This window comes from Sus scrofa, chromosome 18 (genome assembly GCF_054392235.1).
Source record: "Sus scrofa isolate SSC_HxYL_T2T_F1_AM1 chromosome 18, Sscrofa_HxYL_maternal_Yorkshire_Landrace_v2.0, whole genome shotgun sequence".
Lineage (NCBI taxonomy): Eukaryota > Metazoa > Chordata > Mammalia > Artiodactyla > Suidae > Sus > Sus scrofa.
Window position 1 is genome coordinate 11,118,421 of NC_139400.1, and position 14,061 is coordinate 11,132,481.

The following is a 14,061-nucleotide window of genomic DNA, read 5'->3' on the forward strand; positions in this document are numbered from 1 at the left end:
GCAGCCTTGTTCACCGGAGACAAGATGCACAACTGCGTGTGTTTGTCTATCCGCCGAGGAATGTGGCTAAAGAAGTTGTATTCGCCCTGAAGGATGACAAACGTTATTCTTCATCAAGTTACCTGGAAAATGAAGCTGCATTTAGGGCACATCGTAGAGAGGGAATGGTGCATACATGGTGAGTATAAAACTCATTCCAGGAGTTCCCGTCGTGCGTGGCACAGTGGTTAGCGAATCCAACTAGGAACCATGGGGTTGCGGGTTCGATCCCTGGCCTCGCTCAGTGGGCTAAGGATCCACATGGCTGTGAGCTGTGGTGTAGGCCACAGATGCAGCTCGGATCCCGCATTGCTGTGGCTGTGGCGTAGGCTGGCGGCTACAGCTCCGATTCAACCCCTAGCCTGGGAACCTCCATGTGCCGCGGGAACAGCCCTAGAAAAGGCAAAAAGACCAACAAAAATTTAAAAATAAATGAATAAATAAAACTCATTCCAGAATGATTTCCTAGCTATTACCAGATACTCCAAACTACCAATGTTTAATTGCACATAAAACATGATTTGCCACCCTACAAGGCTAGGCGTGAAATATGACAGAATCTCTCTCTGACTACATATGTGCGTGTGTGTGTGTGTGTGTGTGTGTGTGTGTGTGTGTGTGTTGAATAATGTTTATTATGTATTTAATGTATATGCAATGGACTATTATGCAGCTTTTAAAAGAGAGATTCTGGCTTTGGTGACCACAGGCATGAACCCAGAGGATGGGAGGCTCATTGAAACAAACCAGGCAGAGAAAGACAAAGACCTCGGGAGCTCACGCAGCGGGGGATCGGAAGGCCTCAAGTGCGCAGGAGCAGAGAGCAGAACAGTAGATGCTGGAGGTGGGGGTGGGGAACAGGGGGCAACCGGTCCAGGCGCTGCAGTGGCAGCTGCGCAGGAGGGGTGAGCCCAGAAGGTGGCGCAGAGCCGGGGGCAGCAGGTGGTCACCGCGCCGAGTGCTGGAAACTGGCTCCAGGTGCATCTCAGGTGCTCCCATCACACATGTAACTGCAGGGCCGTGTGTGTGTGTGTGTGTGTGTGTGTGTGTTCATCGTATGTGACACTGTGGGTATGCACCTCAGATCATGGTGTACACCTTACATACACACAATCCTCATAAAAATAAATGAATGGACCCAGTAGCATCCTTGATGCCATCACCATGCAGCATGGCACCTTCAATGTCTGGGATGCCACGGGTGCTGGTTGGCCACTGGCCCAGCAGACTGCCAGCCCTTGAACTGCCCCTAGTCCACCTGGAGGTAAAGGCAGAGGCGGGGCGGCAGGGGAGGCAGGGCTTCACTAATTGAATTTAGTTGTGTAAGAATTGTCCGTGGGGTGCACAGCCTGACACGATGTACGTCCCCAGGGAGGTGACGGTGACAGTCTGTTATCACCCGCCTCTCCCCCCACAGTTCCGGGGGTGGACGAGCCGGCTGCCCCTGTCCAGCCCCAGGCGTCCCCATCCTGCGGCTCCCGGCGTCCCGATGAGAACCACACTCTGTGCAGGGAGGCCGCTGCAGACTGGGGCCACTGGGCTGGAGGACGACTGCAGAGCGGGCAGGGGCCTTCGGTCTGGATTTTTGTGGCCTCTCCAAACAGCCTCGAGTCCTGCTGCTGCCCGAGATGTGTGTCAGGTCCTGACCGGGCTGGACGCTCAGCTAGGAACTGTCTATTTTTAGGGGCTATTTGATGACTCGAGCGTTGACTTCATGGAATTGATGTCATCATAAAAGTGGCCTGAAAATGGAATCTTCCACCTCTCAACCCGTTTCTTTATTGACTTATGTCATCGTCTCGGAGCAGGAAATCCTACCCTAATTTCTGATCGATTTGCAATCACCACCAGCTCCGAACACCATAAAAATCGCTCCTCCTGATTCCTTTGCGGAATAAACAACAAACTATGGCCAAAGTTTACTGACGCTCAAAAGTTATTTAAAGGAGACACCGGGGAAGGCATTCTCTAAGGCGAAGTTCTTTGCCTGTTTGCCAGGGATGCTGGAGAAAGGGTCCCACAAATATAGCTTTTCAAATTCAGGTAACTGAATAAATAATCTCCAGATTCCTACCGGGTTCCTCGGTCCGGGCCTGGGGCTGCCGCCGCTAATTCCGAGGGACAGAGGGCGCCTCACCAAGCCCAGGGCCACCACCCTCCTGGTGCAAGCCCTTAGTTTCTTCTTGCAAGTCCAGCCACTTGGAATCCCTGCTGGGGCGCAGCAGGCAGGTACCAGCCGCCTCGGGCCTGCTGGTGCTCAGGGCCCCCAGCTCGCACCTGTCCCCACCTGCAGCCCCGGGGTGGGCGGCCTGAGCATCTTTCTCCCTCTAGCTGTTGGGCTCAGTGTTTTCTGGGCAGGTTACAGTAGAATGGCTGGTCGCCCAGCACCACATCCCTGTGTCTCCGGCCGTTTGGGATTTTTGTGGTACCTACTCCCTGTTGGGGCGTCTCTGGCCTGAACCAAACCTGAGTTCTGAACAAAATACTGGTGTCCCCGCTTTCCCACAGTTCGCTTTAAGCTACTTTGCTTTTATGAAAGACCTACATTCGCACCTGTTATTGCTCACCAAAAGAAATCTGAAAAGGACTTCAAAAAAAAAAAAAAGACAAACACCAGACATCTCGTCCAGCATGTTACGTTCCGCAGCGCAGCACGGAGCCTCGCAGAGGTGGCGCACCCCGGCAATGAGGGGGCCCCGCCGGGCTCCCTCCTGGGAGCCACACTCAGCCTCTCAGCATCCGGCCCCCACAGCTGGGGACGGTGCCTATGAGCTTCCGGGCCTCCGCTCCGTTGCCGTGAGCATCTGTGAGCAAGGCGGTCCTGAGGGAGCTGCTGCTGTGCCCTTGCACCTTTCCGCTCAGGAGGGGTTTCTGAGAAGCCTTGACTGTCAGAGACTGGGAGGACCTGTACCCCCAGGGGGACGTTTTCAGTAGGGTCCGTTTCCCCATATCCACGGGGCTGGGATCTGGGCGTCTGCGTGAGTCTTCTCTGCATCCTTCAGACCAGGTTGCTGTCAGATGCCGTCTACCTTCCTGGCAGGTGTTTCTGCCTCCAGGCTGCCCGCCTCCACCCCCTCCTGCCCACCAGGCACCCTGAGAACCAGGAAACCTTGCTGTTGGTGTGGGAGGTGGGCTTTGCCTTGCTCTGCCTCTTCCTGGACCGACCTAGGGGCCTCTTGGCCTGGTTTTCAAGCTCAAGCTTCCATTTCTTAAACGTGAAACTTTAGATGGGGGTTAATCTTTCCAAACTCTGGCTCGCTCGGCCCTCAGACACATCAGCAGCTGTTGGGATCTCCACTCTTTTCATTGTAGGGGCTACCTCTTCAATGCATGGTCCTGGACCCCTTCCTCTCATCACCTCAGGTCTAGGTGGCCTTTTCTCTGTGGTCCCACGGTGCCTCTGTCAGTGCGGGCACTGCCCAGTGAAACGGTGATCCGGTCTCTGTCTCCTGGACCAGCAGAGACCTCTCCAACCTGCCTGTGAGACTGGAGAACTTAGGGAAGGGTCTGGCACATAGTAGGTTCTCAACAAATGTTAAGGATTTGATACGGTTGGCTTAAGGCAGGTGCCGCACGTGGGTGCCCATGTACCTGCTGCTTTCAGGGACTGTGGCCCTTCACCGTCTCGAATCTCAGCTGCTGGGGCACCCGTGTAACCTCTCTGCGTGGCACCCAGATCTTTGTGCCTGGAGTGTAACTTCTCTCATTTTAAGTAACAGACGCCTCGATCACTGAAGCCTGTGTATGGGAAATGAGCAGACTTTTCTGGCGCTAGCCCTCCACTTGCAGACCACAGGACTCATTACCTTTGATGATTATTAAATATGTCTCATTACGACATTTTAGTTTGATTCAAGATGCCATGCTTCCTGCCCCCCCCCCCCAACTTAACCTCTCCCCTATCAGCCCTGCCCCTTCCTCACTTGAGGGCTCAGCCTGCAGGCGGCCACAGGGTGGGGGGTGTGGGGCCTGCGGGGCAGGTCTGTCCCTGGGGCCTGGGCAGGATGGGGCGTGATCGGAGGGAAGGCAGGACGGCCACGTGGGGAGCCTGGCCCCCTCCAGGCCCCGCTCCTCTCTGTCTCTGGGACCCCGAGCCAGACCCACAGGGTGCGGGGTCCACTCACCTGCCCTCAGGGTCCCGGGCTTCTTTCCCTGTGTGGCTGCGCCGACCCCGTCCATCTGTCCTGGGGCTCTTGCTGCCAAAGCCTGTCCGTTCCTTCCGAGAACCAATCGAAGGAAAACTCAAAGGCTTGCCAGCGAATAGTGTAATCCACGACGGCAGAGGGGGCGGCTCCTTACAGAACCTCGGGCCTGAGAACCTGCTTGAAAGGAGAAGCATGGCTTAAAAAAATGTCATCCCCACCAATGCTCTTCTGAAACTCTAGAAAGTGACCTTGTACGAGAAATCCCTTCCTTTTACAAACAAGGGAACAGTCCCCATGGATTTAAAAAAGTCTTCTTTCTTTCTTTTTTTTTTTTTTTGATTTCTTAGGCCTCTCCTGCGGCATATGGAGGTTCCCAGGCTAGGCGGCTAATCGGAGCTGAAGCCACCAGCCTACACCAGATCCACACGGGATCCGAGCCGCGTCTGCAACCTACACCACAGCTCACGGCAACGCTGGATCCTCAATGCACTGAGCAAGCCAGGAATCGAACCCACAACCTCATGGTTCCTCGTCGGATTCGTTAACCACTGCGCCACGACGGGAACTCCGAAAAGTCTTCTTTCCAAGCACCCAGTTCATTGGTTAATTTCAAGATGACCCCGTTACACACCTGTTAGCTTCAAGGCCGTCCGCTGGCCGCGTGCAGGTGAAGAGACGCCATCCTGAGAGCCTGCGAGCCTGGGATAGATCAGGAGAGCGGGAGGACCTCCAAGTCCTGTGGCCAGCGTCCCTTGCGATTCAGGGTCACTTCTGTGACAACGTTGGCAAGTGGCCACGTCTGCCCACGGGCCCTGACCACGTGGTAAAGGAGTTGTTGCATCTGTGACTCATGTGTGCTGTGCGTGTTCACGTGGCACCAGATGCCTCTTCTTCTACTTGCTCTTAATGGTTCTTGTCGTTCTTTCTCTGGGAGCTGACTTCTGGGGAAGTCAGTGGGACTCTCCACCCCCAGGGCCCTCTTCCCTGCTTCCTCCGGCCTCTGATTAGCTGTGAGGAGTTTGCATAAGGACATACCTAGGATCCCAGAGGCAGACTCGGGGTGGCCACTCTCCGTGAGCTAGTAAGCTGGCGAGCTCGGGCACACTCGGGACCCGTTGAGGCTGGTGATGGCTGCTATCTTCGTGCCTGTAGAACATGAAATTGTGCTGAAAATAAACCAGGTCTGTCCAGGGACGAGGCCAGTATTCAGTGCACTTCGGGCACTACAAATGTGTCGTTCGCCAGGGGCACGGCTGGCCCCTGCACCCCTCCATCCTGTGGTTCCTCCTGGACCCAGCCTCTCTGCTCCTCAGCCTCTTCAAAAGTTCCAATCTGACGGCGGTACTCGGACATCAGTCTGAGAGCAGAGCGCGGGTTTGGTTGATGGTTGTGGCTGAACGTTGCCCTGTGCAACCTGCTTGCCTATATTTTAAGCAGCCATCCATCACGCCGCAGGCACTGCAGGAACGCTCCCAGAACTTGTCACCCCAGCCGGAGCCCTCAGATTTGCGCGTGTTTGTGGCAAAGCCGGGCTGCCCGATCCCGGTGGCTGGCGGTTGGTCCGCAAAGCCAGGCACGGCCTGCCCCTTGCTTCTCGCTGAACCGCAGCCCGTTCTGGGGCACCCGCGCCTCAGGCTTTGAGATGCCCATGCATCTTGAGTCATTGGTTATTTTATTGCTGCCTCCCCGCCTCTGTGTGTCACCTGCTGTTTGGTTAAGTGTATTATATTTTAAAATCGAGGCAGATCTGGCTGCTGTGTCCTTTCTTCATGGGTCTCCCTGGAAGGGTCAGCACGGAGGCTGCAGAGCCAGCCTCCCACAGCGCCCCCTAAAGGTAGCCTCCATTGAAGAACCTGACTCCAGGCCCAGAGGAGGAATTTTCTTCAGTCAAGGGCATGTCGCCTACTTGTGTTCCAGTCACTTCACAAATACGCTAAGAGGGGACAGAGATGCCTGCAAAATCTTGCCTTAGGCCACCTTCCTCCAGAGTGATTGGACCCCCCTGGACTCTTTGTGGTGTGTTTACTGTTCAGCCAACTGGGAACCATCTAATAACACCACTGTCCACCCCGGGCGTTGTGGAGAGTGTCACAGCTACACCGGCCGTCCATACGCAGCGGGCGAACGGTCTTGGTGGCAGTGAACACATCCTGAGAGCACTGACACAGGACGATGTCACCAGGGCATCCGAAGGCACCTGTGTATTACAGGTACAATCACTGTCCTTCTTTTGCAGATGGGGACACTGGAGCCTAGAGCCATTCAGGAACCTTCCCCAAAGTGGAAGGAAGTAGGAAGCTTCCCTAGAAAGTGGAGGAGCTGGATTTGAACACAGAAGGGCCAGCTGTCTAGACCACTACTTTCTCAACCGCTGCAGTGGTCTGGATACTGCTTATGCTTGGCTTAGTTTTAAATTTCCACCATTGTGTACTGTGTTCTAATAATAATTCTTGAGTTATTTTGGACAGGGGTTAATTTTTTTTTTTCTGGAGAATTTAAACTCGGGGACAAATGATATCTTTGGGGACGGGGGTGGGAATACTCTTGCTGAGGACGGGGCTGGAGACGGACGACAGTGTTGCTTTTTTCCTTCCAGTCTAAATTTGCCCTTTGGTTTTCTTCTATCCAGCTGCAATGAACACGTTCATCTATGATATCATCATCAATTATGACATAGAACCTTTTAAAATGAAAGGGCAAATACGTTTTTTTTTAAAAGGTTTTATTAACTGTCTTTCTGAAGTCCTTACCCCTTCCGCTCAGCCGCCTGCGTTTCACACCAGTGCCCCGGGCAGGTAACGTGGACACCAAACCCACTGTGTGGTTAGCGGCCGTGAGCGCCCCTCTTTGCAACAATGACCTTGAACCCACCCCGCAGTGTCTTCCGGAAAAGTCATTTAAAATCCATAGGAGTTCCCATCGTGGTGCAGTGGTTAACGAATCCGACTAGGAACCATGAGGTTGCGGGTTCGATCCCTGGCCTTGCTCAGTGGGTTAAGGATCTGGTATTGCCATGAGCTGTGGTGTGGATCGCAGACGTGGCTCAGATTCCACATTGTTGTGGCTCTGGCGTAGGCTAGTGGCTACAGCTCCCATTCGACCCCTAGCCTAGGAGCCTCCATGTGCCGTGGGAAGCGGCCCTAGAAAAGGCAAAAAGACAAAAGGAAAAATAAAAAATCCATCCCCCCAGCCTTGCTTCCTGAGCAGTGACACGGAGAGGTATGATGAGGCTTTTCCTGTGAAGTCTGGGTAAACCCTGGCTGTTGCTCCTCAGACTCTCTGTTTGCCCACTCTTCCGGTTCAACAGGGTTTTAACTCTCCTACTTTCTAGGTCTGGTTATTATTTTAAGATCTTCAGAAGCACGTGAGACTATGTACTGTGTGAAAATCTACTTGCATAGAAAATGCCATTATTCCCCAGGGGCCTTTCTCAATGAGTCAGATCCATCACCCAAGGCCCTTTGGAGTTCACCACGTTGGAGCCAGTTTGGTACCACAGGCCGCCTGCCTTTTAACTCCTTTGACGAACTGGTTATGATCAGATACTGTCAAGTATCGAAATCACTGAAGAGCCAGCCTTGTCTTAAAATTCCTTAATTAGTGATAATTACCCAAGACACGGCGAGACATCTGGCACACGGAGACTCATCCGGGAGGAAAGGCTGATGAGATCAGGAAACTTCAGGACCAGGAAACAGGCTTGACCTCAGAGGGCCCCCAGTGGGCTAGGGCCCCGAGGACAGTTGCTCCGACTCCTGTATCCTTGCCTTTGTTACCAAGGATGCGACGTGGCCGTCCCTGCTGACATTGCTGTTCCCCGGGCCAAGATGTCCGTTTAGCGTGTACTCAGAGTGCATCTGTGCTGCGCCTGCTGGCACAATGAGGCTGGGCAGTGGGTCACACTGCAAGCCATGCCCTCAAGCTCTCAGATGCTTTTGGGAAGGCACCTGCAACGTGGACCACGGGCGGATCCATCTACTGTCACCTGGAGGCCTGGACATAAGACTGGGGGATTCATTTTCCTTTTAGAGATCTCAAAATACTTAACTCTGTGTGTGAGCTAGTCAAAGCAAGCATGCGTTGTCTCTTGGCTTTGAAAATCACCTGCAGTCTCTCCGGTTGGTCTAGAGTGGAGCAGCTGAAGAAATAGAGCACTCGCGTCTCCTACATGCACCAGAGACCTGACCTCAAGGTGTGTACAGTCATTTGGCCAAAACAGTTTGCAGCCCCCCGTTCGGCCACGCATGCCTGTAAAGATGGGCCTGTGGCCTTTCCCCACAGAGCAAGGCCCAGAATGGGCACCCCCCCACCCCCCGCCTGGTGTGGCGGCTTAAGGCCCTGAAGTCCCCAGAGAGAATTCTTCAGAACACATGTCGAGTGGATGGTGGGAAGAGGCACACGTGGACGTCGCAGGCAACTTTGCAGCTGCCCGAGTCCAAGCTGTTGGAAGATGCTGTAAAGGAAACTCCGTGGGTCTAACCCGGGCCACCCGGGAGTGACCGTTCCATGATGGTGACCGTGCAACTGGGGTCCTTCTCAGCCTTGGGTAGTGAACCTTCCAGTGGCGATGTGGAGATGACAACCTTGAGACACTTGTCATCTCACCTTTTTTTTTTCTTCTAAGGAAAGCAGGGAACCTAAACATGAGGTTGTTGGAGTTCCCGTCGTGGCACAGTGGTTAACGAATCCGACTAGGAACCATGAGGTTGCGGGTTCGATCCCTGGCCTCGCTCAGCGAGTTAAGGATCCGGCGTTGCCGTGAGGTTGCAGACGTGGCTCGGATCCCACGTTGCTGTGGCTCTGGTGTAGGCTGGCAGCTACAGCTCCGATTCGACCCCTAGCCTGGGAACCTCCCTATGCCTCAGGAGCAACCCTAGAAAAGGCAAAACAAAAAAAAACAAACCATGAGATTATTGAACCAAAAGACACGGGTGGGAGAGCTCACGTCTTATGTCCCTAACGAAGGCTGCACGCACTGCTCCGGGGCAGGTCTCTTGGTGCCCTGGGACCATCAATTCATTTCCTGGATTCCTTGAAATCATTGTCACGGAGACATTTCATGAGATCTTTTCACCGTAGTTCAGTTTGGGACGTGTCCTATGTGTCAACGCTGTGATGAGGTGGGTGATGCCGCCCTGGGGAGGGTGAGTGGCAGGCTGGGGTGTGAGCGCTCGGAAGATGAGGGGGCACCTGGCCTGCCCGCCTGGGGGCTGTGAGGAGGATCCTGGGAAAGATGGCAGGACGTTTCCAAGGGCGGGTGGACCTTCGCAGCGAGCCGGGAGCAGATGCACACATGGGAACGTGTGTGCGCACACTGAGAGGACGTGGCTTGGACCCAGGCCCGGGGATGGCACAGGTGCATGAGGCAATTCCAGCAGGGAGAGGCCGTCCGTACCAAGAAAGGGAGCCAGGGTGGGACAGGGCGCTGGAGCCTGGCCTCAAGGTGACCCAGATGCTCTGAAGGACAGTTTTTACACCGGCAACCGACAAGGGCAAAGGGGCATCTGAGTAGTTCGTTCTGAAGGGTCCTTACTAAGGGTAAGGAAACTAGGGAGACGGGAGGCGAGAGGCAGACAGGCAGACGTGCCTGATGAGCCGATTGGCTGGCGGATGGCAGCATCATCCCCAAGGTCTCGGCTTTCATCTTCCACAACGTCAGGGTTTCGAGATGCGTCCTGCAGCTGACCTTCCTCAATCATTAGACTCTAACCCTTTTGAACCCGCTTCCTGAATATTAAGCAATTATGGCTTTTGTTTCTGTGACTTGAAATAAATATTTGACTGTGAGGTTCTTAAAGGGCTCGAAATCTTGTCAAAACTCGGACTTGACCTGTGCTGTTGCTGCAGCGATCGGAGGGGCGATGGGTCCTCTGGTCTCCTCCTGGTCTCCAGTGGGACCCAACGCTCCAGAGAGCGCGTGGAGCGTCATCCCCTTCCCGTTTGATAAAGGGCTTATGATCGGTAATTAAGGAGAATTTCAGATGCATAGAAAAGTCGAGAGAACTGAATATGACCTGCCTTGTTGTGTTTTCTTCAGCTCTTTTTTTTTCTGCAGCAACATTTTGGGGAAAATTAATTGAGACATGATGGTAATTTATCCCTGGTTTCTTCAATACATGTCCCTGAAACATAGGGACAGTTTTCATCGTAGCCACGACAAATGCCTAACACACTTAAAAATACCTCCCTGATACCAGCTGTCATCTGATGTGTGTGAGTTTCCCCCGCGTCCCCAGTAGCATCCTATGACTTGTTGGCCCCAGCAGGATGCTGGCAGCGGCTGCCTTTGCTTCTGGGTGCTCAGTATCGGGGCAAGGCGCTTCTACCCCCATTCTCCTGTGGTCCTAGGAAGGATGACTTCAGTTATGGAGAAGATACTCCAGCCCCGTCTCGGCGAGCATGAGACCGTCCATAAATAGCATGGGCCCCAGAGTCTCTGCTTCCGTCTTACGGGGCCAGGCCAGGGTTGTGTCATGTAGGCAACAGGGTGTCTGCTCTGGAGTCGGAACCCAAATGGCCCCCAGATGGAATGTCGATCCCTGGGTGATTAGAATTCTCTGCCCTCTGGATTTCTTTAATTTTTTTTTAAAGGCTGCACCTGCGGCAAATGGAAGTTCCCGGGGCTGGAGGTCAAATCTGAGCTGCAGCTGCAACCTGCACCACAGCTGTGGCAATGCTGGATCCTTCACCCGCTGCCCCAGGGCCAGCTGTGCCTCCATAGTAACCCGAGCTGCTGCCATCGGGTTCTTAACCCACTGCAGCACAGTGGGAACTCCACCCTGTCCTCTGGATTAATCGACCACCCATAGCTGCTCTCTGTGTAAAGAGAGCAAAATTAGGGCCACAGAACAGAAAACACGGAAAGTACCACACGCTCAAAGCATAGGTCGTGTAGGATGGCAATACTATTTGGGCATATTTTAAAGAAATTAACACACATTTAGGAATTTATTAGATAAACTAATATGTTAAACTGGGTTGACTTCTTCACGAATTATTAAATAATCATTAATATTAAGGAATCAGTAATTATCCAATGTTTAATTATTTCAACCTGAGAATACCAGAATTAATTCAATGTTAACATTGATATTAAGCAACAATCATACATTCCTCTAGAAATAAATTAGTATACACTTAGAAATTTAGCGTGGATTTTAGGATTTATAAGGGTTTCGTACTAGGTGATGTAAGTTTTTCAGTTAAAATGTTCACTTAAAGGAGCTCCCTGGTGCTGCAGCAGCTGTGGGATCCACCAGTTATCACGGCTGTGGCTCGGGTTTGAACCCCGGCCTGGGAACGCCTCATGCTGAGGGCGAGCACCCCCCTCCGCCCCCCAAAAATCACTCAGAGCCGGATTTCTTTGTTCTCAACTGAAATTTTGGACTTTGGGGGTTTTCTTTTGTCAGATCTGCATGCGGCTTTTATCGCCCTAGGAACTTTTCGGACTCGACTGAATTATAGTTGTCCTTTTAATATTACGAAACGAAATTAACAAGACTTCGTATCCTTGTCATTTCTTCCCAACTTAGTCTGCAGATTCAGCCCAACCCCAGTCAAACCCCCAGCTGGTTGTTTTTCAGGGTATCAACAAACCGATGGTACAGCCTGGGTAGGGGGGTGAGCGGCCCGGACGACGTTGGAGAAGGGACCCGGTTGGAGCGTGGAGGTGACCAGGTGTCCTGAAGGTCTCACCTTCAGAGCTGTCACTGTTGAGAGTGACATCAGAGCAGGGGACGTCAAAAGGCTGTACGTCCACGGAGTGACGGTCACTGCCACCGTCTTTGGGATCGTCTGGAGGCCACGTGTTACACGTGTGTAGCCACACGCGACGATGACAGCTCTCCGTCTGCGATGAGGGACGAGGGTGATGTTAATTCAGAAACCCCTCCTGGCCAGTCTGGGCGTTCACATCCATTCTGCCAAATGAAGCATCCCTTAGAACCTCCGTGACACGTAACCAAAGTTGGCCTTGAGACTTGGCCCCTGGTTTTGAAGGTCCCGCTGTCCAGAGATGAGGGAGAACTGATGACACAGCTGAGAACACAACTCGGATCTCAAAGATCTGGTTCCGTTTCCCTTGCCGAAGATCCTCAAGGTACGATGATTCCCGAAAACATGAAATTGTAGCATTCTCAGTAAGAGACACCCCAGGATTCTGTTTCAGTGGTCCCCTCTTTAAATGGTGGTGTTTCCACTGGGAGGTAATTTAGTCTCTTGCTGCCTCTGAGGACACCTGAGTCCTGATCCTGCCTCTACCGATGGTGGGACGCATCCCACTGGCCAGGCTGCTGATGCCCCCTCTAGAAGGAGGGGCTGACCACCAGCTGAACCCGAAGGCCCCTTGTTGGTGGCCATGTCCACTCGTGAATAGTTCCAGATGACTTAATTTCTCTTGCAGTTTTTCTTGCCCCCAAAGTGCCCTCTCCAGTCTTGTGCCAGAGGGTCGTCCACCCAATCCCAAGACCCGCCCTCTCTCACGTGCATCCTTATGTGTCCGTAGAGGAAGTCGGGAAGTCCTTTCGAGCTGGATCCGAAAGCAGGAACCGCAGACACCGCCGTTCTCCTCATCGCCACACACAACCCCGGAGAACACAGGTCCCATCCTTGATGTCAAGGAAGGGACAACCTAGGCGGGAAGACGTGATCATCCTGGGTGACGCGGCCGGGATGAGGTGGGGGGGGCAAGGTTAGACGGGAAGAGCAGTGACAGCACCCACGCCACCCTCTGTGCGGGTTGGTCCAGGTCAAGTGAAGGACGCATGCCGCGGACAGCCCTGCACGACAGTTACCTCGAATGACGCTCAGACAGGTGGCGGGCCGCACCTTGCCCCTGGAAATAAACAGAGCCAAGGCTTCGGTCCCGAAACTTGCATTGGGAGCACTTCCCCACCCCTGCATAGGCCCTGGCTGTCCCCTTGTCCTACCGGGACCAGACCTGTGGCCTCAGCTGAGGAATCTTATCTCTCTGGGCCCGTTTGGCATCAGAACAGCAGGACGGTTCCCCAGGACCTGCAGCCCAGAGCGGCTCCACTCTGTGCACAGAGAAGAAGGCGTTTGAATCGCCGCCTGCTTGTCTTGTTCCTTCCTTCCTGGAACAGGAACCGAGACACCTGACCTGGTGTCATAATGTGCCAGGACTTAAAAAAATTACTTTGCATCAGATGTGGCACGTTTAAACACCCCCGATACTTCAGGAGACAGCTAACTTCTGGGTTGAGAAAAAGATTGAAGAAATACCTGCATGTCCAGACTTGCTTGGCGGCACTTCTATCTGCAGCTGGCGGCGCGGGACCCCGGCCCGCAGCCACGTGCTCCGGATATCCGCTCTCCTTCGCCGGCTGCGCATGGTGTTACCTTTTCATTCATGGCCTCCTTTCTCAAATTGCCTTTCAACACGGAGCTTACCATTCGGAGGCCCGTAACCCCGTCAGCATTTTGCAACCCTCTAAACATACCAGCTCCATCCCGAGGCGGCGCGGAGCTGGGCGGCCTTGCGTGGAGCCGGCCGGGGCAGGGGATCTGTTGTTTTGTACCTGCCGCCGGGTCGTCAGAATGCCCGCCGTGGAAATACCCTTTGGTTCTGCGAGCAGTTAAGATGGTATCTCTGTTCAGAATCGTCATTACAGGAGAGAGAAATAATTTCAGCGAGACTATTAGCAGCACGCCCGAAACATCCTTATTAACTTTTTCTTCTTTTGTGGCCCATCTTTTATCAGGCCCTATCTGCCTTCAGCATCTGGCTCGGCTGCCAGTGCATTTTCATAATAATAATACGTTGTACTTTTCACGCGCCCTTTCATGCCTGCAGCCCAGAGCTCTCTTCAAACAGTAATTAATTAAGCGCGCAGAGCACCTTTGAGGCGGGAGCCTGTGG

The 14,061-nt window shown here is 53.4% G+C and overlaps 1 long non-coding RNA gene across 4 annotated transcripts in view; it reads left to right on the plus strand.

The window, feature by feature from the left end:
• The window catches only part of LOC102166684 (uncharacterized), a 411,372-nt gene that overhangs the window by 210,673 nt on the left and 186,638 nt on the right, over positions 1–14,061 (plus strand). The window contains exon 7 of one of the 4 annotated variants that reach the window (XR_014833428.1): positions 4,646–6,909. The exons of the other annotated variants lie outside the window; for them this stretch is intronic. This is a non-coding gene — a long non-coding RNA (uncharacterized LOC102166684). Of the gene's footprint in view, positions 1–4,645; positions 6,910–14,061 lie in introns of those variants that run through there. 4 annotated transcript variants of the gene reach the window in all.